Below are 27,344 nucleotides of genomic sequence, written 5' to 3' on the forward strand. Positions count from 1 at the left end.
GATAATGAAAATGTTCTAAACTTTATAAGGCTCCCTGAATGTATCTGTGAATATCCTAAAAACCATTGAATTGTGTGCAGATGCTTCTCAACTTACAATTAGATTACATCTCCATAAATCCATCACTGATTGAAAATATTGTGATGCAAAAATGCATTGAACACTGCCTACCTACTGAACATCATAGTACACTGCAGAGTTTCAGGACTATCTGAAAGCTGTGGCTTGCTGTCAATGCCCAGTATCACAAGGAAGTATTTTACTACTTATCACTTGTCTGGGAAAAAATCACTATTCAACATGCAGTTGTCAGTGTGTACCACTTTCACACCACCAAAAAGTCAAAACAGTTGTACATCTAGCCATGCAAAGCCAAGGATCACATTTGTTGAGTGGATGAGTTTCATGGAATGTGAATTATATCTTATTGAAGCTATTTGCAATGCTGAATACCTACTATGTATTATAGTACTATGTTCTATAGTACACTATACTGGATGCAAAAATAAAAGCCAGTAGTAATCTGAGAGGTTTTGGTTTGGGGTTTTTTGTTTATTTGTTTGGATGGATGGATGGTTGTTTTGGGGGTTTTTTTGGTTTGTTTGGTTTTTTTGGTACCAGGAATCGAATTCAGGGTCTTGTGCTTGCCAGGCAGGCACTGTACCACTGAGCTACATCCCTGGCCCTTTTTTGTTTTTTAAGTTATGCTTCTTCAGGCCGGGGACGTAGCTCAGTGATTCCGCTGCCTGCTGCGCAAGGTCCCGAGTTCAATGCCTGGTACCAAAAAAAAAAAATTATGCTTCTTCTATTTTTGAAAATTAAGAAAACCTGTAAGAAAGAAGAGAGAAATTGTCCAATCTGATTACATTATCCAGTGATAACTCCTATTTATATTTTTGTGCATTTTCTCAGTCTTTTGCATACAGAAATCTTTTAATGTATTAGGCACCCCATTTCAAATATCTTAAAGATAATTCATACAATAAGCTCCTACATACCTATAAAACAACTTAAAATAATATTAATAGAATGAAGCACCATCAACATCATCAAAGTGCATAACTATTTTGAGGAGATAATCAGACTATCAAAGACAGAGATTGTCAGACACTCACCATAGTGTTGACCTTAACAGCAAAACAAAGAAAACTCAAGTTTAACAAAACAATCTTAAAGAAGTTTTGGGTTTTTTTAATCTTTTGAATGCAAAATAAAATTGTGTCATTATAATGTAAATATTTCAATAACAGTGGGAGATTTTTATAAAGTTATTGTCTTGATGCTTCAGCAAATTGTATGGGCATGTCTTTTGACCATTTCTCCTTTAGTTTTTGTTGTTGTTGCTGCTGCTGCTGCTTTTTAAATTTGCTGTGTCTATTAAGGCCAGTAGCTTTTCTGCCATATTTATAGTAAATATTTTTCCAATATTGACATTTTTATTTTACTGTTGCTGGTAACATTTTGAAAACATAAAAATTCTCTTTTCTCAGTGTCAAAGATGTTGTATTTATTGTGTAAGTTCCTCCTATTGTTTTTAGGCTTAGGATGTCTTTGATATCTGAAAACACAGTTAAATATTTATTATATGATATTCTAGTTTTAACACAGGGAATCTTAACTTTTCACAATGCTGTGTTAAGTAAAATTTGTGTATAATATAAATTCCCAACACAAGAACAACTTGTATTTTTAAAAAATAACTCTTTAATCCATTTATAATTCAGTTTGGGAGATAGTGGGAGGTAAAGTTCTAATTTGATTTCATTCCAACATTTAAAATCCAGCACCTTGGGCTGGGGATTTAGCTCAGTGGTTCTGGTGCCTGCCTCACAAGCACAAGTTCCCAAGTTCTATCCCCAGTACAAAAAAAAAAAAAAAAAAAACAATCCAGCACCTTCCCAGTAATTAACATTCCATTAACCTCATAATATATCATACAATTCAAGACTCTCCCTTCTATTCCATGATATTATTAATTGTTATGTGATTATTGTTTTACCTAATTTACATGTCAAATACATTATTATGACATTCTTATTTCTGTTGGGGGTGGTGCTTGTTTTACCTAACAAAATTTAGAATCACTTTGAAAATCAAAATTCCAGACTGTGGTAAATGTATGAATTAATGTGGAATGACTAATATCTTTGCAAAATACAATCTTAGCAACTAGGAATATAGCTGCCTATAGTTACCATGTATTTCTTAAATACTTATCAGTTAAAGTTTGCAGATCTAATTTTATTTCATTCCAACATTTTACAATAAAAACATTCAGGTATTAAAAATCAAAAGAGGGCCAAGGATTTAGCTCAGTGGTTTTGCTGCCTGCCTCACAAGTGCAAGGACCCGAGTTCGATCCCCGGTACCAAAAAAAAAAATGAAAAGAATTTATAGTGAGTATTTGTACAGATTTTAATATTCACATTTCCTGTATATGTTTTATTGAATACTTGTTCATATATCCACCTATCCATCCTTTTTTATTTTTTCAATGCACTTTAAATTAAATTTTATACACCTATCAGTACACATTCCCCTAAATATTTCAGAGTGCATATCATTAAGTAGAGTTCAACATTTCCTTTTTTTCTTTAGTAATAAAATTTACATTTAATAAAAGGCACAATTCTTAAATATACATTTGCTGAGTTTTGACAAAAACATACACCTATGCTCTCCAATCTCCATCAAGACATAAACTTTGCATCATTCCAGAAAATTCCCTCATTCTTCTTCCTGAAATTTCTCTTGGAATTGCTATTGTGATTGTGAGAAATCTATTGGTCACTTTGGGGAGAATTAACATCCTAACCACATTATGTCTTTCTGTCCATAAATACACATTGATTTTTATCTTCTTTAATTACTCTCAGCACTGTTTTATAGTTTTCAATGTACAGATTTTGTATGTATTTTATCTCTTCCTTTTCTGTTTGTATTTTTTTCAATTTTTAATTTTGGGGGTTTTGTCTTTTGGTAATGGCTACAAACTCAGTACAGTGTTGAATAAGAATGATGAGAGAGGGCATCTCTGCCTTCCTCCCACTCTTAGTGAAAACATGTTTGATATTTCCACCAGTAAGTACCATATCTACTCTAGCTTTTTAATCAATAGCTTTTTCCAGATTGAGAAATTTTCCTTTTATTTCTAGATTATAGGGTCTTTACCATGGATGGTTAATTTTTGTAAATTGTCTTTTCTCCTTGATACATTTCTCTTCTTTGTTCCATTATTGTGATAGATTACACTGTTAGATTTTCAAATATTAAACGTACTTTGCTTTTCTGGGATATACCACTCTCAGTCATGAAGGATCTACTACCCTTTTTAGATATTACTGAATTTGATTTGCTAATATTGTGTTAAATATTTTTGAACCTATGTTCATGCATGGTTTTTCACCACTAATTCTTTCTTTTATTTCAGAGGAGGGAGAGAATGTCTGCCAGATATTACTATTATGGTTTTATAAGTAAGTTGAATAAAACAAGCTGCAAGGTGTTTCCTCATCCTCTAAGTTCTGAAAGAGTTTGTGAAATATCAGCTTTATTCTTTCCTTAAATATTAAGAGAGTCACCAATGAAAAAATGTAGGCCTGGAATTTTCTTTAAGGAAAAATTGTTTTACTCCTTTGTCTCTATATCTACATATAAAAGTTGGTATTTGTTTACTTGTGTGTTTGGGGAAAGAGTTTATTTTACAATCTGCTATTCTTTTTTTATTTTTTCAACCATTTATCTAATAGAGACATGCTCTAATGAGGAATCTTTTCCAACTTTTACAGCCTGATTCTTTAACATTCAAAATCAACAGAACACATGAGAATCTTCAGCCTCCAGCAGGGTCTTCTAGTCAGTCTATCCTTGTCTTCCTCCTCTTCTATGCAACATTTCCTAGCAAAACTTGCTAAACTTGAAAGATGGCCATCCAATACTTTAATTGCTGCAGATGCTATGCCACAAATCCAATGCAAAGAGAGGGAGAGGGAAATAATATCTTCACTTTTATGATGGTGTTTCTGTGTCTTCATTAGAGAGGTTAATTGGACATCAAGAAAGACTGTGTCTGAGCAGCCATAGCTAGCCAGATTTCATTTTAAATTGGAATTTATCTAGCTGATTTCTTTGAAAACCTATAATGCTCTGCTCCACAGACACACTGTTGGCTGACAGCACAGAAGTGACTGTCACATGGTACACATTCACCATACAGTGGTTCATTTTTCCTCCCTGCTAAAAGCATTCTTCCTCAGTAATTTCCTATATATATGTTCACCTGGGCTGATTATGCTTCAGAGATAAATTGTCTATATATTGACAAGGCAAGTGAAAACCAAGTGATCATTCAGAAATGAGGGATTCCCTTGAAGAAAGAGATAGATGTGGTCACAATGCCCCCACATTTCCAAAGTCTTCTTTATTTCAGTTGCACTCCTGGTAACTGCTATAAATATCAGGCTACCTGAACCTACACAGTTGCTTCTGGCTCATGTGGCCCAATCAACAGCAAATTAATCCTGGATATGAGATGTCTATGAGGGAAGGAAAAACATTGTTCCTTAACTGCTACAAATAATGTGCATGTATCCGTACACTTACCTGCTAACAAGGTAGTTTAAATGGGTAGTTCCAAAGATCAAGAATGAGGATAACCTAACAGGGCACAAATCTGAGTCAACTAACAGAATTTTGATTATCCAATTTTATCAGTTAGTTCATTCATTCATTCATTCAATGAATTCCACATAGGTCTATTGAGTAAACAACTTCTATGCATTATGTTTTGTTCCAAGTCCCTAGTTACTCCCGAAGTCACAAAAATGTTAGCTTCTCAACTAGAATGTAAGTTCCCTGAAGATAGGGCTTTGCTGGTCTTGATCACCATGTTATTCCCTGCCCATAGAATGAAGCTTGGTATTTAGAAGACACTTGGTGAATATAATCTGGAGTCTTTGAATGAAAAAATCGGCTGATTGAATTAAACTCCCAAAAGAGAGATTACCTGCAGCCACTTACCTGTGCTGATGATATAAATATATTAACCAAAGAAAACAAATACCAACTTGGCTAAAGGACAAGCATATTCAATCATAACTATCAAAAATCTGACAAATTTTCTAGTGAGAAACTGCAAGTGTAAATAAGGACTAAAAGGTATAATAGATAATGTGAAATAGGAAGAAAAGGGACAAAGGGGAAAGGGAAGTGGGAGGGGTAGGGGAAAGGAAAGAAGGGAATAGAATTAATATGAGAAAATTTTAAAAAAGAAACAAAGTCTTTGTAAATAGGGAGGGATGGAGGGGTTGAAGGGAGGGGAGGGAAAGGGGGAAAAAATAAGACCCAAGACAGTATGTAAAGGTGCAAATTTCCAATGATGAATGTCTTTATATTGTAGACCTAAAATGTACCAATACAAGGATATACAGAAAAAAAATCTGACAAATTCATCAACTATTGTGATGGATAGCACAGACAAATGGAATACTTTAAGAGAAGCGATTTAGTCCATTCTTGGCCCCAGAATGCTGTCTTAATTAATTAGGTCCAATAAATAAAGGTGCTTAAATACTATTGACCCTCTAACTTCTTTCTCTGCCTTTTCTAAATGACTATAACTCTTTCACAGATACAAAGCAAACTGGGGAGCTGAATCAAAGCAAACATATGCCACAATTGATTGGAACCCATGCTAGTTCTCCAAAATCACCAAGGAAATGATCTCTACATTCTTCAGGGCCAGTATCTTTTCCTAATATGGTACTTTCTTCTAGGAAAAATGGGACAATACAGGGCCCCAAGAGCACTTGGCTTATTTTTTCTTGTAAAGCCACACCAACAGGAGAAAACAATTATGACCTGTGAAAGTAAGTTAGTTCATTATTGGATCTCCAGTAATACAGCAAAACATAGGTAATTTTAACAGCAGTAAAAATAAGTGATGAGTAAATGAATCCATGAATGAATGAGTGACATATATAAACAAAGTCCAAGATACAGGCTCAATTGTTCCTAGTAAACCATAGCTTAAAACCTTTCTCTCCATGATCTAAATTCTTGGCCTCTGAGTAAACTGTTTCCAAGTCCAACTTCAGCCTCTCTCTCTCTCTCTCTCTCTCTATATATATATATATAGAGAGAGAGAGAGAGAGAGAGAGAGAGAGAGAGAGAGAGAAACTCTACCAAGTCTTTACCAGATCTGTTTACCTCTCTGTTTACCTTACTGACCACAATTTTTCACCAAGTTGTATTCATCTACCTTTTATATCTCATTAACTCTGTTTCTTCAAACTAAATACACATAAAGAAAATAGTCCTGTACATGCATACTCATCTATGGCTCTCTTCTAGAAAGCCATATTTCTAACATATTCTAATAATTTCTTCCTGATAAAATAAAATAAAAACTTTTCCTGACTGGTGTTATCTAATATATAAAATAGTAAAAGAAAAACCTTTTCCTTAGATCTATAAACACCACTTGTTGACAATGGCTGAAACTACCCACTCCCTTACATCCCAGATCCCAAGGGGTTGCCATACTTTTGCTATATGACTCCTCCCGCTTCTTAGGCATAACTGGTTGGAACAGAAGTAAACATCTGCTCAAACCAGGCCAATCAAATCTCTCCCTGGAATGTGGAATTTCAGAACACTCTATAATGGTCACTGGAAGACCTTGAGAAGGTCTCAATCCTGAGAAGCTTAGATCACTCAACATATGGCCAGAGAAGCAGAGAATGCTGGCCTGCAGGAAGAGGAAAAGAAGAGGCATAAGCATTGAAGCAGAGATAAGGTACAGAAAGAGAGTGCTCCCCAAGTCCCATAATGCTCTATGTCTCATCCAAGTCCCTTCCAGAGGCCAGGCTGCGCTCCATATAATCAGCCCTGAGCCCTTGCAATCAAGCCTCCAATCATGGAAGTTTAACCTAGTACAAGTGGGTTTCTGTCATTTACAACCCAGGAACTCAAACAATGATGGAATAGCCCTACAGCAGCTGACTAAACTGGGATACTTTATTCTCTCCCATCATTGAAAGAGCCCTATGTGCCAAGCAATATGCTAATCACGTCATAATATATAAGCAAACTAGATTACAATGATGTTATAAACTCCAGGCAGACAGGCAGGTCTGCGGACACCCTACTGAGGTCCCGAGTCCAGCAGAACATGCCGAATCAGCCCGGGCCCCGGCAAAAATCCACTGGACCGAGCCCCTCCCCCCTCACTCCTCTGTACAGCCACCTGGTTCCACACTACAAAGAAGCAGAGGACACTGGACCACCAGACGATGGTACTGAGTCCCGCTGCTCCCAGCCCACAGGTAGGGGCTTCTGAGGCCCTGTCCCACTGCACCTGGTCCAGAGGAAGGGGCTTCAAGGCCACCATCCCTCCCACTGCTCCCAGCCCAAAGGAAAGGACTTTTGGGCCACCATCCCTCCCACCACTCCGGACCCAGAGGTGGGGGCTTCTGAGCCGCCATTACACTGCTCCTGGACCAGAGGAAGGGGATTCCCGGCCACCATCCCTCTCGCTGCTCTCAGCCCACAGGAAAGGGCTTTTGGGCCACCATCTCTACCGCTGCTCCTGGCCCCTGTCCCACCTCTCCCAGCTAAGAGGAGGTAATCCGTGCAGGTGGCAACAGCACCCCCCCCGCCCCCCCAGTCGAAATGAGAAAAGAAGTAAATAAGTCTCAAAACCAGACTTCCAGATCACCCACAGCAACCCCAAAGGGAAATGAGATGGAACACTCTGATACTCAACCACCTGGACCCACTCAACCGGCAACAAAAGGGGATTTGGAAAAAATGAAATCAGAAATAATTTCTCAGATAACAGGAGAAATAGTGCTCCTAGTGCAAGACATGATTAATAAATCTAAAGAGGAGCTCAGAAACATGATGGAATGACAACATAGGAAACAAATGGAATCCATAAAACAGATGCAAATAGATTACCAGGACATGAAAAACTCCACTGAAAGTCTACAGAGCAGAATGAGCCAATGTGAGGATAGAATTTCAGATATAGAAGATAAGATTGCAATTAGTGACCAGGAAAAGAAAAATTGCTTCAAAATTATAAGGGAGCATGAGAAATCAATCCAGCAGCTGCTAGACAATGCAAAGAAGAATAACATAAGACTGATTGGAGTCAATGAAGAGACAGGATAAAGTGCAGATGACATAAAAAAATCTCTTCACAGAAGTAATGGCAGAAAACTTCCCAAGCAGGGGAAAAGAACTTGACATACAGATAAGTGAGGCATATAGGACTCCAAATAGCCTTGATCAAAAAAAATCTACACATAAGCATATAATTGTTAAGATTCCAGAAACTCAACAGAAGAACAAAGTCCTACAAGCAGTTAGAGAAAAGAAACAAATCACATACAAAGGAAAGCCCATCAGAATCACAGCAGACTTCTCAACACAAGTCACCAAGGCAAGAAGAGCTTGGAGTGACATATTCCAAGCCCTAAAAGAAAACAGCCTCCAACCCAGATAGGTGTACCCTGCAAAACAATCTTTCCAAATGGATGGAGAAATAAGATACTTTCATGACAAAGAGCACCTTAGGAACTTCGTGAATACCAAACCAGCACTCCAAAATATGTTACACAATATCCTAGGAACAGATATTGAGGATCACAACCCCAGGAAGCAAAACAGAGTGAACTCATCTGGCATGACAAGAAATTAAATGTAAAGGAGGAGAACCCAACAAAAAGAAAACATCATGGCAATGATAAGTCAATACGTTTCAGTTATAACCATCAACATTAACGGTCTCAATTCACCAATCAAAAGAAATACACTGGCAGAATGGGTCAAGAAGCAAAATCCAACAATATGCTGCATACAAGAAACACACTTAATTCAAAAGGAAACTCATAGACTGAAAGTTAAAGGGTGGAAAACAGTACTCCATGTGACAGGAACCCCCAAGAAAGCAGGAGTAGCTATCCTCTTTGCAGATCAAGTAGATTTCAAACCAACACTGATTAAGAGAGACAAAGAAGGACACTACATCCTTGTAAAGGGAACAATCCAAGGGGAAGAGATGACAATCATAAATATCTATGCACCAAACACTAGTGTGCCCAACTGTATAAAACAAATACTAACGGACATGAAAAGTCATATATGCACTAATACAATTGTAGTGGAAAAAATAAGAACCAAGATGCATCATGTAAAGGTACAAGTTCCCAATGAAAAATGTAATTGTGTTGTATACCTAAAATGTACCAATAAAAGAATTTAAGAAAAAAAAATTACTGAAAGTGAAATGATACCAGTGGTTACATCTGAGTGACTATTGCTGAGATTGTAGCTATTCTGTTTTACCCCCATAGCTAGTTCTTACATGTAGTCTTTTAGTAATCAGGAATCAATGAAAGAATATAAATGTTACTAAAGTGTTTTAATTTGTTGGGTTATAGTTTATTATTCTTAAAACAATGGTCTGTGTTTAGGATTCCAAAAGTCATTTAGAACGGAAGGGCAGGGGGGCTTATGACCATATACAGCTCAAACTTCGTTTCTCCACCATACTCTGGGTACCACAGGAAACATTCCTGCCATGCCACAGCTTCTGGCTTTAAACTTCCATGTCACAATATTTCTATTTTTCATGTCACAAATGAGTTGGCAAAGTAGGCGGTGCCAGTCTTCTTGAAAGCAAATTCCACACTAAGGTGACTAGTATTTACTTGACTATACATAGAAGCAACTCAAATCACCAAATATAAACCCAAACTAAGTGTACCCCAATTTCATTTCTTAGCCAGCTGACCAAAGTCCTTGGGGACATGTGACAGTACAGAAAAACAGGAGCAATAGTACAAATGTCAGAGAGGAAGACAGAGTAAGTTTAATCTATTTCAGCTTAAGTAGCCTTTTTTTCTTCCAGTACTAGGGACTGAATCTAGGATCTTGTGCATGTTAGGCAAGCACTCTACCACTGCACTGAACCCCCAGCCCCTTGATATCTTATTTCCACAAATTTGGCAGAAATAAATGCCCATGAGAACACATTACTAGGACCCCTGGCAAGGGTTCTGAACTGTGCTGTAAAGCTAGCTTGGGAAAGGAGTGCAGTAATTCTGGGAGAGTGATTGGGACCATACTGCAGAGGGCTTTGAAAGTCAGGTGAGGAAATCTAGCTGTAAGTGTTCAGGTAGAGGCAAGCTACGACAGCAGTCCCTCTTACAAAGAAAACAGCATTACTTTGTTTTAGGGTGATAATTCTGGCAGTAATGGAAAGAGCTTATTGTTTTTCTTAGTTTCTTCTTTTAACTCACTGCATTTCCATTTTCTCTATTTCCTCTTTCTTTTTCTCTTTCCTTCTTCCTTCCTTCTTTCCTTCCTTTCATCAACACTGGAAATCAAACCCAGGGCCTCATGAATGCTAAGCAAGGACTTTACCACTGAGCTACACTCTCAGTCGTTACAGTATTTCTTATGTACTCCCCTCCCTCTTTAAAATGAAAAATTTATATAAAAGATATAGAAGATTATGAGAAAAGTTGAAACAGTTGATATTCTTATTGAGTATTGGATCCAGATGTGCCTGAGGCATATTTCCCCCATTTCTCTTGGGGAGAAGGAGCCAATATTGCCCCTTTGTTTTTAACTATGTTTCAGTTGGGCTTTTGTCTCTAGTGACCCAAGGAGTCCTGGCTAGTGCAGTTTGACTTGGCTTCTCTCTCTCTCTCCCCCTTCTCAGTGACTCATCTCCCCAGCACCTTACAGCTCCCCCAGGTCCTCCCTTCTAGAAACTGGCTGCGACACATCCAACTTGCTGCTTCATGTTGAATGTTTTACTTGGCTCTGAATATTTTAATGACCGACAGAATGTGAAGGAGCCATGAAAGAGGCTGTGCCAAGGTGGGGATTCCATAAAACATATCTTCTTGGGGAAGAGAGTAGGCAAAAACAATAACCGGAGCTATCATTGACTCGGGAATTGTGCCATGTGCTTGAAGAGAGTTCGCTCATTTCATCTTCACAGTAACTCCACACTCAGCTTCTATGGTATTTCTCATTATATAGATGAGGACATTGAGGTCAGGGAGCTTAAATAATTTGCCTAGAGTCACAGAGTTAGGAAGCAGTGGAGCCAAGTTATGAACTCAGGAATTTTACTTTGTAGTCCATATTCTGAACCACGTTGTTGACTTAAATAATGAAGTGACTTAAGTAAGTTAGTATAGTGGAATTGGTTGATGGGAAGTGTTTATGGTCTTTTCTTCAAAATAACCTTCTATGTCTTTTATATAAATTTTTCATTTTAGAGAGGGAGGGGAGTACATAAGAAATACTGTAACAACTGAGAGTGTAGCTCAGTGGTAAAGTGCTTGCTTAGCATTCATGAGGCCCTGGGTTTGACTTCTCATTTTCCTCATTTTCTCCTCTAGCTATCTTGATGCAGAAGAGATGGGCATGTCCCCAAAAGTGCCAGGCTTGTGTAGTTCTTGTTTAGAGAACCCAAAGGAAAGAGGCAAAACAGACACGGATGATAGGCTCTACTTCCCAAGAGTCATCAAGGTTAAGGTCAGCCACTGGGTCTCCTGCTGTGTTAGTCAGCTGTCTATCACTATAACAAAATAGCTAAAATAATCAAATTATAAAGAGAAAAGGTTCATTTCAGCTCACAGTATTGGAAGTTTCAGTCCATGACTGTTTCAGGCCAATGGCAAGGCAGCACATTATGCCAGAAGTATCTCACCTCGTCACAAGCCAAGAAGCAAAAGAGAGTGAAGAGGGAGCCAAAGTCCCAGTGACCCAAAGACCTCCCACATGCCTCTGTTTCCTAAAGGTGATAGTGCCTCACTGGGGACCTCCCAATAGTGCCTCCCTGGGGACCAAGCCTTTCCCACAGGGACCTTTGGAGGATATCTATGGTAACTATAGCACCACCACCCCAAAAATTACAATTGCCATTTCAAAGCTTATTTCCCACCCACAGGATGTGGGCTTCTTGGGGGCCTCAGGTCATGGGAGTCTTTCTCCCACCTGCTTCTTCACAAAAGAAGGACTGGCTTGGAGCCCTAGGCTGCCTCTGTGGGCACCAACTGAGTCAGGCAGTGGGCGTTCTTATGCCGGGAGGCTGCTGAGTCAAGGGGCCACGGGCCAAGGCTCAGGCTGCTCATCCTGCTCCACTTGGATGGGTGGTAGGGAGAGATCAGCAGGCCATGCAGGGCTGCTCTGCCTGTGCAGCAATTGGAGACAGGGATGGTGAAACATTCGGGGAAATTCAGGTGCCAAATGCCTCTCCTAGAGGTGCATTAAAAGTGTCTGGTAACTGAGCAGCCCAAGTAGCAGGCATCTCTGGGGAGTTTCTCAGCACAGGCCTCACCAGCCCCACTCCCTCCTGCCAGGGGAGGGAGAATCCTCACATTCAGACACACCTAGCTTGCCTCCACCCCATCCAACCTGCAGACTCTCTGATTGTTCCCTTTATCTCACAGAGCCTCCTTATTCATAAATAGAAATCATGAATTTTATCTGGTATAATAAGATGATGATAGATTTATTTGCATTTTTTACCTTTCTTAAGTCAGTTTTAGTAAAGTATATTTTTCATGAAAGAATCTCCTTCAAATGATTTCCCATATTTTAATACAAAATGGTTTACATATTCTTTTGTTATCTCTATGTCTGTCTATTGCATGTACAGACTCCCCACTTTTTACCTTTTTAGACTCTGCTCTTAACTTGTTGACCCTCCCAGACATGTTTTATGCTTATATTGTTAAATTTTACTCTTATTTTATTATTCCCTTCCTGTGTTACTGAACCTTTTGTGTATTTAATCTATTATTTTTTTCAAATCTCTTAAATTAATGATAAATATTTAAAGCTATAAATATCACTCCAAGTATCACTTCAGATGCATTCTACAAGTTTTGACATGTACAATTTCCATTACTCTTCAGTTAAAAACATTTCCTGTAAAATATAGTTTATGATTTCTCATCTGAGATATGAGTTATTTAGAAGTGAGTTTTAGTGTGCACTCTTCGATAGCTCAGCTGGTAGAGCAGAGGACTGTAGAAGTGAGTTTTAAAATTTTGACTATGTGTTATACATTTGTCTATATAAATATATATATATACTTTTTAAAGCTATTATACTCACACTGTGTTCCCATCATTTACATGGCAGAATACTTGACAAATAGTAAATGATCAAAAATTATTGGAAGATACATGAGAAGAAAAGGAGAGAGGGAAAGAGAAAAGAAAGGTATGGTGAAAGGAAAGATGAAGGGAGAAAGGTCACCAAATTTTCGGACCAACTGAACAGGAACAGTTCTTCTTCCAGGACAGTTGTTAGGACGGTCAGAGGAGTAAGCACCAGAGGGCAGCCAGGCCCCAGTCGCAGGCTTGAAAGTTTCAGAGGAATTGGAGTGTCTGAATCTCAGGCTGAGTTCTGCTACCCTCTGTGCTTCCCCTCCACCTGTGCCAGCCAGGTGCCCACTGCCAGTGAGGGTCCACAGAGAGCAGAATCTTCTGGCAGCCCCTGTGCTCTCAGTCACATACAGCAGAGTGTAAGGTAAAGGAATAACCTGAATGACTGGGGCAGAGTTTGGTAAGATGTCCAAAGGTGAGATAAATGGACACATTCATCTGGCTTCAGGGAACACTGTCTTCCTTCTAAACTGTCCCTTTTAAACTGTTTGCTCATACCTGAAGAAGGCTCAGCAGCCATGGAACCTAATACACTCTCTGAAACCTCCATTTCCTAGCAGTAGGACAACAGTGTCAGCCACTAATCAGCCAGGCTGGTCACACACTGTGCCCCACCCTGTCACGTTCTGTCCTGTGCAGTCTTCTGCAGTACTCCCTCAGGTCCTTAACTCTGAATTGGTCAGCTGCCTATCTGGGAGCAAATCCATTCAGCCTCCTTCTGCTGATCTGTTCTAGGATCTACATTCCCCAATGTCTAATGTATCCTGGCTTCCTGGTGTTTCAACCAATAGCAAGCAGTAGAGGATGATCGAAAGGGAAAATCCCTAATGTTTCCCCCTTCTGTCTGTCCCCTGTAGCATCTGTGGAAGTCATTATGTCTCCCCCATCATCCCTTCCCATTGGGCATAAACTGCCAAGACTCCTGGAATCTGGTAACAATACCTCCTCTTAGCATTCCTCCTACCTTAAGGGTGGTAGCAGCTTCCTGCTTTTGCTAAAATCTGGATTATCTCTGCTTTTTTAGTCACTTGCATGACTAACTCTCTGTATTAAATGTCTAGAGAAGTTCCCATTTGGGGGCTGGATATTAACTAATACAAACCCATTTTATAGATGGACCCTGAAGTGAAGTTCAGAGAAGTTAAGGAAGAATTGTATGGAAACACCAGTAAAGAAAACACCAGTAGAGCCCTGGGACAAGTCCAACTCCAACACATAGCAGCCATGAGATCTTCTAAGCCTCAGTTTCTCCTTTGGCCAATGTAGGTGATGACAATATTTCTAACATATTAGCCAATAGTTCTAATATTTCAACTAACCAGAAAGTCTGGCACATGGTCACATAGCTAATTTCCTATTCAGTTCACAGTCCCCTGTGTCAAATAGCCTGAATTAAGTTGTTAATGACTTGGGTTCCCAAATCTCCTATGCCAACTTTGTGGTCTAGACCCTTTCCTTAGGGATTTCCTTCTAGGAATCCTTTCTTCTCCCTCCACTGTCTCTCTCACATAGAATTTCCCCACCCCTCCCCCAAGTGCAAGTGGTTCTAGCTGGTTTTCCCTCCTCAGTTCTCATAAGGGACCAGGCCTCAGGCATGGCTGCAGAATATAACCCTGACTCCAGACACTCAGGAGGACGACAGAGACCCTAACATATAGCCCAATGCCGTTACACCCAGGAGCCATCTGGCCCCACTCAGAGGTAAATAATTAAGTGGATTTTAAAGGCAACTCTGCCAATTTTGGGTTGACTCTCCTCAGCTCAACCTGAAGGAGCCAGCCTCCAGTGCCCGTTAAACCCAGCCTGGCCATGCACCAAGAAAGAAAAGATTACCACCTGTGAGTGCGAAGCCTCAAATCCTGTCCTGGCTTCATTCAGGTCAGATACTTTAGGCCCAAAGACTCTAAACTTGATTTCTAACAAGTTTCATATTTACTTCTCTCCTCTGGGAGACACACTTCCTTACTCACCAGTGGTGAAGGCCCTACCATTCACATTCAGTTTCAGTAATGAACCTCTGGCATCCACTAGAGTCTTGGACCCAAAAAGGGAAGTTTGCACTGGTCCAACTCTTACCCATCAACATCCAGGACATCACAGGGTACACAGTGGATGCCCTCTCAATGCATCTCCCTTTGGAGTCTCCTGGATGATTTGTTTCCATGGATGTGCCCAAGTCCCAAGTAAGATTCTCAGTGTATGCATATGGTCACCACCATGGTCATTCATTTATTCATCAAAACTGCTATGATGCCAATATCATTTGATCTGTAGACAGAAAAAAAAACTGTTACCTCATTTCCTGCAAGGGAGGAACAAAACAGACTCAAATCTGTCCCTTTATGAGCTGAGTAGTTTTTGTTACTTCTTGCAGTTAAAAGTGATTCTAAAAATCACATCCTCTTAAGTAATGCAGGAATACTATTAGGAAGCTGATAATCTTCCTTAACTTCTACAGGTACCTTTATGTTAATAGCTTGGTATAGTCTTGCCTACTTCTTACTATATTTGTAAAACATATACAGGGCTGAGATTTGTTTAAATGTATAACTTTATTATCAAACACACACATATACAAAAATTAAAATTATTCAAAGAGAAACAATGCAAGGGAAAAAAACTATAATAATATTCAAATATAGTAGAACTCAACCAAAGCAAAACTGAAAAGTACTTAAACATTTTTCTGTATAATTTAAAAAAAATCTCAAGCACTAACAAGACATCAGAGGATGTGATTTGTTTTAGAAAGATTTTCAAAACTAATATTGAACAAATGGTGGTCTGGAAAAAATTCTAATTAGCTACTAGACTCCAAATAGGACAAATTTTTTTTAATTTAAATTTCAATACAGTCATATGACACATGATGGAAATATAATCTGAGAAATATGTTATTAGGCAATTTCATCTGTGTGTATCACAAAGTACCACACAGAGCGCCAACTTCTAAGTGCAAATTGAAAAGGTATACGTCAATCATCTGTGATGGTCCCTTGATATTATCCAAATACGCAGTTAAACATGAGATACATGAGGCTACTGGCAGAGCAGCACAATGTTTTACAGTAAACTCTTTTATGTAAGTGGGATTATGCTCTAAGGATGAAAAGCACAGCATGTTATCATAAGTACCCAGAACAGTAACAATCATTCATCACACTATCGAGTATTGTGTACTGTACATAGTTGTATATGCTTCTTCTGGAAACACACCCTTCTCTCCTTTGATCTCAGTGACTCTTCCTTCCCAACCCACTGATGAGCTCCAGCCTAGTCTCTATCTACATCTCTTCCTATAGTTTTAAACACAGTCTATATATGGATTCTTTCCAGATTCCAGCCTGTAACTCTGATCTCGCCCCTTCCCCTCCTGCCACCCCTACCCCTTTGAGCCTTTCCTTCATATTTCAAGTTATCAATTATTCATTTTAATCATTTTAATCCTTAATTGCACTTTCAGTTTCTCACACTAGAGAAACTATTTAGTATTTACACATGTGTGTCCTATTTATTTCACTTAAGAGTATGCATTTAGCCATACATTTAGCTATAAATGTTTCTACTTTCTCATTGTTTATGGCTGAGTAGTACTCCATTTTATAAAAAAAAAACACATCTTCTTTATCCAGTCTCCAGCTGATGGGCACTTGGACTGTTTCCAAGCTTTAGGTAGAACAAACTGTGCCGCTATAAACATGGGTGCACATATATCGCTGTGGTATGATTCTTTTAATTATTTTGGGGAGATACCCAGCAGGGGAATACCTGCGTTGAATGGGACCTCTAGTCCTAGTTCTTTGAGGTATCTCCATACTGATTTCCATAGTGGTTGCACCAGTCTGCACTCCCACCAAAAATGGAGAAGGGTTCCTTTCTCCCCACACCCCCGCCAGCATTTGTTATTGGATGAATTCTTTATAACAGCCATTCTTTCTAGGGTGAGGTGGAATCTCAGTGTTGTTTTCATCTTCATCTCTCAAATAACCAGTGATGCTGAACATTTTTTCATATATTTATTTGCTGCTTTTATTTCTTTGTCTGAGAAATGTCTGTTCATTTCAGATGCCCATTTTTGAATTGGGTCTTTGAATTTGGGGGGTCTAATTTCTTTCAGTTCTTTATATATTCTAGATAATAGTGTTTGGACTGGGATTTGAATCCAAGCCTCTCAAATTTCGTAGTCCTCTTAACCACTGTGGTATTCTGCAGATTCCTTGAGAAGAAAACTGTGCCCATGATGTAGGTGACTCAAAGTGTGTCTCATGAGCCCTATGAGACTAGGTTCTCACTTGTGTCTGCTCCTGTGTCTGCCCCTACACCTACAGCTTCAGAGGGAAGGGCCATCCTGGACCGAGGCCTGTCATCTGAAGAGGAGGGGCTGTGTCTGAACTCTTGCCCAGCTCTGGCCAGAGGTTCCCAGTGGGTTAATTATGCCATTTTAAACCTGAATCAATAAGAGAAGGGAAAATGCTTTCTCAGAAGATTCTAAACCTAACACAAAACATAAAAGAGAGCCTCTCTCAAGACCATGCTGCTTCTGTGTGAAGAAACATACTGACAGAAGAGATGGCTTCAGAAGAAGGAGACAGGTTCCCCTCTTGAGATACAGAGGCTGCGTGGGAGAGAGGCAGAGAATGGTGGGCAGAAAAAAAGGAAGAAAAGGAAACAGACAAAAGCGGAGAAAATGAAAATGACAGAGAAAAGGCAGAGGGAAAACCAAGATGTCAAAAATAACCCAGAAACAGAGAAGCAGAGAAAAGGAACAACACATAAAAAGAGAAAGTAGCACAAGATCAGAGACTGAAATGAACAGAAACAGAAAATGAATGAAAGAAAAGGGTAAACAGGAACTGGAAAAGACAGAGGAATGAAAGAAGTATGAAAAAAAGAAAGGAAGAGAGCCAACGGGAAGAGAGAAACAGAGACAAACAAAAATAGAGGGAGAGAGAGGTCTATGTCAGGTTCTTAACTAATGAACATTTTTCCTTCTGGTCCTGCATTCTTTGGGGGCAACCAGAGTGGGACGACTCAAGGCAGCCAGGGGAAAGGGGAGGTGCCTTGGCCACTGCTCCTGGCATGCGGGACACTGGCCACACTTGACACACCACCAAAAGACAGACATCTGCCTCTGAGTCAGTTCCTTTCTTCATGGCCCCACCTGCCCCACCTTTTGGACTAATGTTCCAGGGATAATTACAGAAAGCCTGCCGGAGTGGGGATTTATGAGCCTAGGGACAGCCTGACTCTGGAGGGGGAGGGGAGGCTTGAGATGGGGAGGGTCACAGCCTCCATGGGCTGAGCACTCAAAGTTTCTATTATCTGTCCAGGCTATAACCCCAATTCTCTCATTATTCATTCGACCTTTCTGCTCTTCTACCAGCCTCTCCTTCCACCAACTTCTACATCTTTGTACCTAATGCAAGGATGCCATCTGCCATCTTTTCAGTTCCTTTGTCAATTTCTCTGCTCATCTACCAGTACTTTCTCCTCTTTGACATCTGCTCCATTCATCTGCCATCCTTCATTTACCTAGCTCCACTCATCCATCCAGCCATCTAGCCAGATAAGCTCCATGATTCAACCCATATCACATCTGTCTTCCAGCTCTTCTACCCAGCTGTCAACCCATCTTCCATCATCCCATCCTCCCTTGCATACCAACATTTCCACCCTCTACCAACTCCTTCAAACTCTGCAGAGCCTTCAGTCATCACTATCATTCAATTCATCTGCCAAACTTTTCATCCATAAATTAGGCTGTGTATTTCACAACCCATCACCATCTGACATTTTCTCTATCCATGCACCATTCTCCGAGCTCTTCCATCCATACTCCAGACCCCCACTTGCTAACTTCTCCATATATTTGTTAATCCCTCTCCTTTCCTCCAAATTCTCACTTGTCACTCATGTATCTTTTTTCCAAATCCTCCTTCCTTCTAACAAAATCTCCAGCTTCTCTGTATTTTTAGATCACCCACACCAACCCTTTCATTCAGTGGGCCATGCCTCCCTCCATCTATAGATACAACCCTATGTCCAAGGCACCAACATGTAACCACCATCCACTACCCTACTGATCTATTCATTCAGCAACCCTTCCTACACTGTTAACAACTTGTTACCTTCATGCACCAAGCCCTCAATACTCCAACTTCCTCTTAATGCACCCACTGACTTCACAAGGGCCCCAACCAAGCCCTCAGGATGGTTCTGTAAAAAGAAAATGAGTGTGTACAGCTACAGACCTGAGGTGTAAGCTTGGTTTGGAGTACACTGGCAGTGTAGCTCAGCCCAGGGCTCCCTCACTTCATCACAGCTTTGGGAGGGTCTTCAAGGCTATTAAGGAAACTGGACAGAGTAGAAAGGAAAGTGGGGGAGAGGTCCTCTTACCTCTGTTAAGGACGCTGGTAAAGTTAATTACAGCCAGCTTTGCACCCTCCTAACTAACTGGACAGCACAGAGGAGGCCTCACCCCGCTGATTTCTGCCCTGGCCTGTCCTGGCTGCCCTAATAGGCACATCCAGGCCACAACCCCTCCTCTGCCTGAACCCTTGAGTTCTGAGCTGACTTCAAAGACCTTGAAGAGGCAAAGCCGTGTTGGACCAAGGCCTAGGCAGATTTGCAGGGCTGGGGTTATAAGCAATGCCAAGCTCAGCAGTGACCCAATCACTCCTATACAGCACCATCCATCCTCTTAAATATCAAAAAATCTCTTGTCTACTTATGGGCCAGAGCACACTCACACTAGATAAATCACAGATAATACAAAGAGGTTGATATTACATCAAACTTGACATACATGGGGAATCAGCAAAATGTGCTTTTGTATTCCTCTTTCTGCATTCTCTGGCTGTCACTTGATCTCTTAGAGCCATGGTATCCCTATTTTTGTAAACTGTGGGTCAAAAAGCTCCTACCGGGGCCAGGGATTTAGCTCAGTGGTTCCACCGCCTGCTTCGCAAGCACAAGGACCCAAGTTCAATCCCCGGTACCAAAAAAAAAGAAAAAGAAAAAGAAAAAAGCTCCTACCTACTTACTGCATAGGGTTGTGATTTTTAAAAATCACATGTGTTGTATAAATGTATAGAGCCTGACCCACAGAAGGCCCCCATCAGGAGATGCCTTCCCCTCTTGCTTGGACAGCCCTAGTGGCTAAGACCTATTCTTCTCTGTGTATCAGGGAAAACAGGTTATATTTCTACCCCCAGCCCAAGCTGCCTAGGCTACAAAGCTGAGCCTTCCCTACACACACCCAACACATTCTGTACCAGCATTTCCATTGAAAAACTTCTGTTTTTAAGAAATTTTTAATGTCTGCAAAATTTTGAAATGAGGCGAAACTTGGCCAGAGCCAGAAACAAATTTCTCTTGCAAATCCCAGCCCTCGCTTCCAGACTGGGCCAGCCCCTGGCCAGAAATGGAGCCGACAAATGAGTGTGAGTTTCTGTCAGTTGGGTTTCCAAAGTGGCGTTCAGCAAATGATCCGTCTAATTGCTTTTGATATCTAGAAAAGCTAATTAAGGTAGTAATACTTGGCCCTTGTATAATAATAATAATAATAATAATAATAACCCTTTATATGTAAGGAGCGTCTTTCATCCAGGGATCACAAAGCCTTTACAAACATTAATTAATCCTCACAACTCACCTGTGAGGTGGGTGTAATTAGCCCCATTAAAATGGGTGGCTGGGTGAATTGAGGCACGGATAGAATAAGGGATGTGGTGGAGATCACACGCTACATCTCCAGCCAGGACAGGGACAGCTCCAAAGATTCCAGAAGCTGTTCTCAGCTTTCTAGGCTCTCCTCCTGGCTCCCTGTTGGCCGTCTCATGGAACCACCAACTACCCTACTCCACCCTCATCAAGAGCCAAAACTTCCTCTTGGTAGCCCTAGAGAAAATCAGAATGCCAAGTTTATGCCAGACTCTTGGTCCACAGCTAGTCCCTTCCCCTCTCTGAACCTGTATTTCCTTGCCTATAAATCAATAGGACTAGGTTCTGTGGTGCCTCACATACCCAATATCTAGCCCCACAGTCTCTTCCATTTCTCACTTCACAAGCAGGTTTTGAGGACCTCAAAACTACCAAAAAAGACTCAGGTTTAGCCAATATCCCTGGGTAGTTGGGCTGCAAATAAAAACACAAAATAGATAATTAGATTTGAATTTCAGAAAAAAAATGAATCATTTCTTAAATATGTCCCATGCAATATGTGGGATATGCTTATATTAAAACAGGATTTGCTATTTGTCTGAAATTCAAATCTAAATGAGTGTCTCTGCATTTTTTTCCAGGAAACTCACATAGTAGCCATGAGTTCTGGGCCATGCACAGGCAGAATTTACTCACATCCTGATCTCAGGTCATCCTGGATCTAGTGCCAGGGCAGGCACTAGAATTCTCATTTTAACACTAAAATTAGTTTAGAGAAGGGCAGTGGCCTCCCCAGAGTCCTACATTTCTCACCAATCTGGACAACTCTAGAATTCCCACTGATACCCCAGTGGTTCCCCAGGGCCCAGAGGACAAAGTCCAAACTCCTTTATGGTATCCTTTCTGGGACCTGAAAATCAGACCCCAGAACCTCCTAGCCTCCTGGTGACCCACTGGCCAGTGTCACATGCACAGTCAGGTTCAGTTCAGCTAGCTGCAAGAAGTACCCACCTTTCCTTCCCTCAGGCCCCTTAGTGATTCCTCTACATTTTCCTGAAAGATCCCTGTATGTCCGCAGGGCTTTGCCCTACATTCCTACTGTGCTAACCTCTGGGCCATCACAGCCCTGGTGTTCGTGTCTGTGTGTGTGTGTGTGTGTGTGTGTGTGTGTGTGTGTGTTCTCTATTTTCTGTTCTCCTGTCACCAGTATACTCAGTGCTGTTTCTTGGCCCCATGCCTTGGACTACACTATTCCCTCTGCCTAGAATTCCAAAAAAATCATCACCCAAAATTAACCAAGTCATTCATTCATTCAACTAATATTTGTTAAGCACTCGCTATGCATCAAGCATATCATCCCCACCATCATGAAATGTCCAGTCTAGTGCAGGGGTCAGCAAAGGTTTTCTAGAAAGGGAACATGCACACATTCCTGCTTCACACATAAGCCAAGACCATCCACATCCAGGCAGACAAACTCAAGCACAAACACAGATTCATACAAAGAATTCAAACTGAATTCTTGCTTTTCACCTACTCATGCTTACATACACACTACATGTGTGTACATGAACATGTCATGCACACATATGGTTCACAAATCCATACCATGTGTATGTGAGCATGCAGGCATATTATACATATGTGGTGTATGTATACTACAAAATCCTCTCCCACCACATGTTCTGTAGGAACAACTGCCCATGAAAATCATATTTTTGGCATTTCTGGACTACCAGCTCTATCTGATTTCTGCTACCAATCTCAGCTCTGAAGAGGGCCACAGGAAGTTCCCATTTCCCTGGCTGGCAAATTCCAGTCCTCTATCCCCTAGAGAGACAGAAACTCCTCTAGCTTCCTGTGAGCTGGCCAAGTCCTGTGTGCCCAGCACGCCCAGCCAGCATGTGACATGAGGAGATAAAGAAGGGTCTGGTGTCCAGCCCAAAGCAAGGCTACTGCAGTCAAGGCGGATTCCTTGGCCTCCCTGGGGTCAGTGTTGGCACGTTGGAGTCCTCCAGGGAAAGACCTTGGACTGCATCCAAGGTTGAATGTCCTCTTATCTGAAGGACACTGACAGCTTTCCTGCTCTGCTTTCCTCTGCTTCCAACACTTCTACCAGCCTTGAGGAGCTCAGGGCCCCCAGAAGCACCCCCACCACTGCTCCTTTAACTCTTGCTGAGCCCTCAGGCTCCAGACCAAGCTGGCTGGCTGTCTTCCTAGACAGGAGCCTTGTCTCATACCCGCTCCCAGTTCACACACTGCTGCTTAGAACTGGAGACTGGGATGCTACAAAGCTCAGAAGTGACAGTGACAGGAATTCAGAAGCTGGTGAACCCCAACTCCCAGCCTCTCCATTGGCTGATGAGCAGCATATGGTCACTCTGTGGGCATCCTCACTTTGAAAAATGCATTCATTCAACCATTTAAAACAAAGGTGCTGAGTCTGGTGCCTGGTGCTGGGGACTCAGTGATTAATACACAAGAGTCAATGGGGGGCGGGGGATTTAGCTCAGTGGTTCTGCTGCCTGCCTCACAAGTACAAGATCCCCAGTTCGATCCCCAGTACAAAAAAAAACCCAAAAACAAAAAAAGGAGTCAATGGGTACACTGAGGGAACAAAAACCTGACCTCCAAAGGAACCCATCAGCATGGCCTTCTGGAGCCAGGAAGGCCTCACAGAGAAAGTGATATCTGGATGGAGTCTAGAAGCCAAAGAGGAATGTACATGGAAGAGCAAGCTGTATGTGTTCAACAGCAAATGCAAAGGACCAGAGACTGGGCTTGGTGCTCTACAAACACTTGTTGATTGAATAAGCAGGGAACCTCTGGAGGCTTTTTAATGGGGAAATCACACAGACTATTACTTATAAATGACACCTCTCATTGGCAACTGGGGACCCGCAGACCTCCACTTCTCACTCAAGAAGTGGCTTCTTTGTCCAAAACAGATGAATCTTCTCCCAAGGACCCAACAACTCCATGAATCCCCTGTTCCCTGTCCCCACTACACGCATACATGTAGACAAAAACACATCACAGAGACACCCGCTGGCTGCAAAGGCACGTGTGAACATGGACACACATACACACGTGAGCCAACCATACATGTGCAACCACGTGCAGCCCATGCCTACATGTAACAACAACAGCAAACACTTTCATTCCACCTCCCCATGGACCAGATCTATGCATTTATTAATTTGGTTAATTCAGTCCCCTAAGGCAGGAACTATTGCGTTCCCCTTTTTTACAGGTACGAAAACTAAGAGATGAAGATGTGAGTCATTTGCCCAAAGTCATAGAGTTAGAAAATGGCAGGGCTAGGATTCAAATCAGGTCATTGGGTTTTAATAATTATGCTCTTAATCACCATAGCACCATGGTCCCAGTTTCTCTCCCCAGCCTCCTGCCCACTCCCCAGCCCTCCATACCTTCCTTGAAGTCCAGCTGTGCTAAGCCCCTTGTGGCTCCCCAAACAAGCAACTCCTGGTCTTTGGCACGTGTCTTTCTGTTTCCCTCCAAGGTTCACATCCTTGATGAGGTCTGTTTTATTATCTGTTTACCAAACATATATTAAGCACAGGCTACTGGTCTGAGTCTTTGTGCTGAGTATTTTATGTGCATTCTCTCACTCCATCCTTTCTGCTACCTCATGAAAGTTCTACTGTTATTAGCCTCATCTTGCAAATGAGTAAACTGAGGCACAGAGTGGTTAGGTCATTTGCCCAAGGTCACAAAAAGGCAGAGGCTCAAACTGTCCTGACTCAAGAGTCTTAGCTCTTCATTTCATGTTACATTGCACTCTACTTCGTTTTGGCTCCTACAACTGAAACGTCTTAGGGAGAGGAAGAGGAGAAGATGGAAGGAAGGAAAAGGAGGAGGAGGAAGGGGAGGACCAATAGAGACAACAAAATGTACAGCTACTGGTGACTATGAGTCCTGAGCACAGGCAGGGTGGGTAGCAGGACGTGCAGAGAAACTTGCAAAGTTTATCCCCGTGCCATGACCAATACTTTCGAAATATGGAAAAGTTAAAAGTATTGTGCTATGAATACCCATAAACCTGCCACTGAGATTTGACAATTAATATGTCAGTGTACTTGTTTTACCTCCCATCTATTCCTCTTGCCAGCCATGACCCACTTAAAATGGCAGACATGTTGAAGACTTTTCCCATCTGAAGAGGTGGCCAAGGCTGAGATCCCTTGGGAAAATCACTGGGGTGACCCAGGTTCAGAGTTTTTACTGGGCCCAAAGACCCTGCACATAATTCACATATACACCTGTAGGCACACGCAAGCACACGCAAGGACACAAGAATACAATGGATCAGTGAGCTCCTGGATTTGGAAGAGAGCCAGGGCCCACTGATGGTCACTTGCCTGGTTCCATCCTGCCTGCTGCCGTCCCCACAGAAGGAACCAGGTCCCACCAGCTCAGTGAGGCCACCAGGAGGCCCCTGGTGGGGGCCAGGCTGGGGGAGGGGCGTTTCTCTAATTGAGCTGCTTACCGATCACCCAGCAGAGGAAACAGCCCCTGGCTTCAGCCTCCAAATGACAGGAAACGCCATGGAGGGCTACTCGGGCAGTAATTACTACTTTGAGAAAGGAGAAAAAAAAGCTGAGGGGGGAACAGTTCCAACCCAAATAATCTGCTCATCAGGAGGATGGGAGGATGTTTCAAGGAAAAGACATTTTGAAAAGGCTTCAATCAATCTGACAAGCAATTATCTGCTTAGCTGCTGGTACAAATCCCGATGAGAACTGGTGCCCCTCCCAGGAAAACAGAAACTTCCTACTGACACTCAGTCCCCACCCCACCCCAACCCCTTGAAGCCAGAAGGGTGAAACACGGATTGTGACCCACCCGGGAAACCTCGGCGCCAGGGCAGCCATGGGTAGAAGGGAGTAGTTGTCTGACTCTTCCCCACTGCCTTTCACATCCACATGTACACACACACACACACACACACACACACACACACACTCCACTCGGTGCAAGCACATGCCTTGTCCCACATGTTGTAGAATAAGCCTGTTTCACTAGTCCATCCTCCACTCAGCCATATGCATTCTTACATCATTAATTCATTCAACAAACATTTTTAAAAGAAAATTCATCAGGACACCAGTGATGGAGATGAGAGACACCCAAACCCTTCTAAATACAGCAGAGGAAGGAGGTCACTGTCACTTGCTTTGTGTCTCCCAAGCCAATCTGGAGAAGAAGCACAGAGAGGAGCAGAGAGAGTCTGGCTGGGAACGGAAGACCAAGTGTGACCAGGCAGGTCTGGGCCCCTCCAGAGCTACAGGAAGCTGTGCTGGTCTCTTCTCTCCCCTACCCACCCCTGCCCCATCCTTCCTCCTCTAGCCACCTCTCCCCAGCCTGGCCTTAGCTCTTACTCTTGCTTCTGTTCTTTGGCCGTGGGACAGATTAAGAGCAGCCACTGTCCTACTGAGGAGGATCTCAGCCCTGCCTACTATTCTGAGCAGAGTCTCAGAATGATCCCCCAGAAGCAGCTAAGTCCTTTACCTGCAGCCTGACATGCCTCCCACTTGGTGCTAATGCTACACATACAGGCTCACACACTCACATAGCACATGTACACACATGTCAAACACACCACACATGCCACACACGATACCAAAATATATACCATGCATGCACCATACTGGGCATACATACACACCACAAACATACCACACTACACATACCACACTATACATACCACACACATTTGACACACTTATTACAAACATCTCACTCACACACACACACTACACCACACGAACTCGCAGGGAAGAAAAGACACAGGAAGAAAGCAATCTCAGGCCCTGAAAAGGTCATAAGTAAGCACTGAAGTGCTCTGCCTGAGTGAGTGGGGGATGGAGCAAGTGTCAGGGAAACCTGCTACAGGCGAGTGTCCCTCAGCATCAAGGAGAGGAACCAGGCCAAGAAGTCAGTGAGGACAGCACTGTGGAAAGCACTCCCAGGGCCGGCTGCTGAGGCAGAGACAGCAACCAGAGCAGGGGGAGGAGCCTGAGACCGGCTACAACATGGGCCTCAGGGAACATGGGGGGGAACAGCCTACCTGGTGGAACCACAATGCCTCCCCCGAAGGAGCACAGCTATATGCAGGCCCTGAGCAGAAGCAACTTGCATGCAGTTCACCATTAACCTACCAGGCACAAGATTGTTCCTACCGGGAACATTCTACAGGTGAGAAGATAGAGACCTTCCCCCAGGACACAAATATAAGCAGAAGAGTCGGAACATAAACCCAACTAACTGCTAACTCTAAGATCTATGCAGTTAACATTCAGAGATAGCAACATCCTGAATGAGATACTCCCTGTAAATAAAAGAGCTGAATACAGAGCAGACACTCAACACTTGTGAGCTATTCTCTTTGCTGTTATCATTCATCTCAACCCAAAAGAAGTGGCATCATCAAATCTGAGTGCTCTGATGGGGAAGCAAGAC

The 27,344-nt window shown here is 41.9% G+C and overlaps 1 long non-coding RNA gene across 1 annotated transcript in view; it reads right to left on the minus strand.

The window, feature by feature from the left end:
• LOC110347355 (uncharacterized) overlaps positions 1 to 25,673 on the minus strand; it is a 103,571-nt gene extending 77,898 nt beyond the window's left edge. The window contains exon 1 of the long non-coding RNA XR_015442037.1: positions 15,276 to 25,673. This is a non-coding gene — a long non-coding RNA (uncharacterized LOC110347355). The remainder of the gene's footprint in view (positions 1 to 15,275) is intronic.
• Positions 25,674 to 27,344: the final 1,671 nt, after the last annotated feature.

Source organism: Heterocephalus glaber, unplaced genomic scaffold (assembly GCF_053883595.1).
Source record: "Heterocephalus glaber isolate CG9 unplaced genomic scaffold, H.glaber_assembly_v1.0 deba00001532, whole genome shotgun sequence".
NCBI lineage: Eukaryota > Metazoa > Chordata > Mammalia > Rodentia > Bathyergidae > Heterocephalus > Heterocephalus glaber.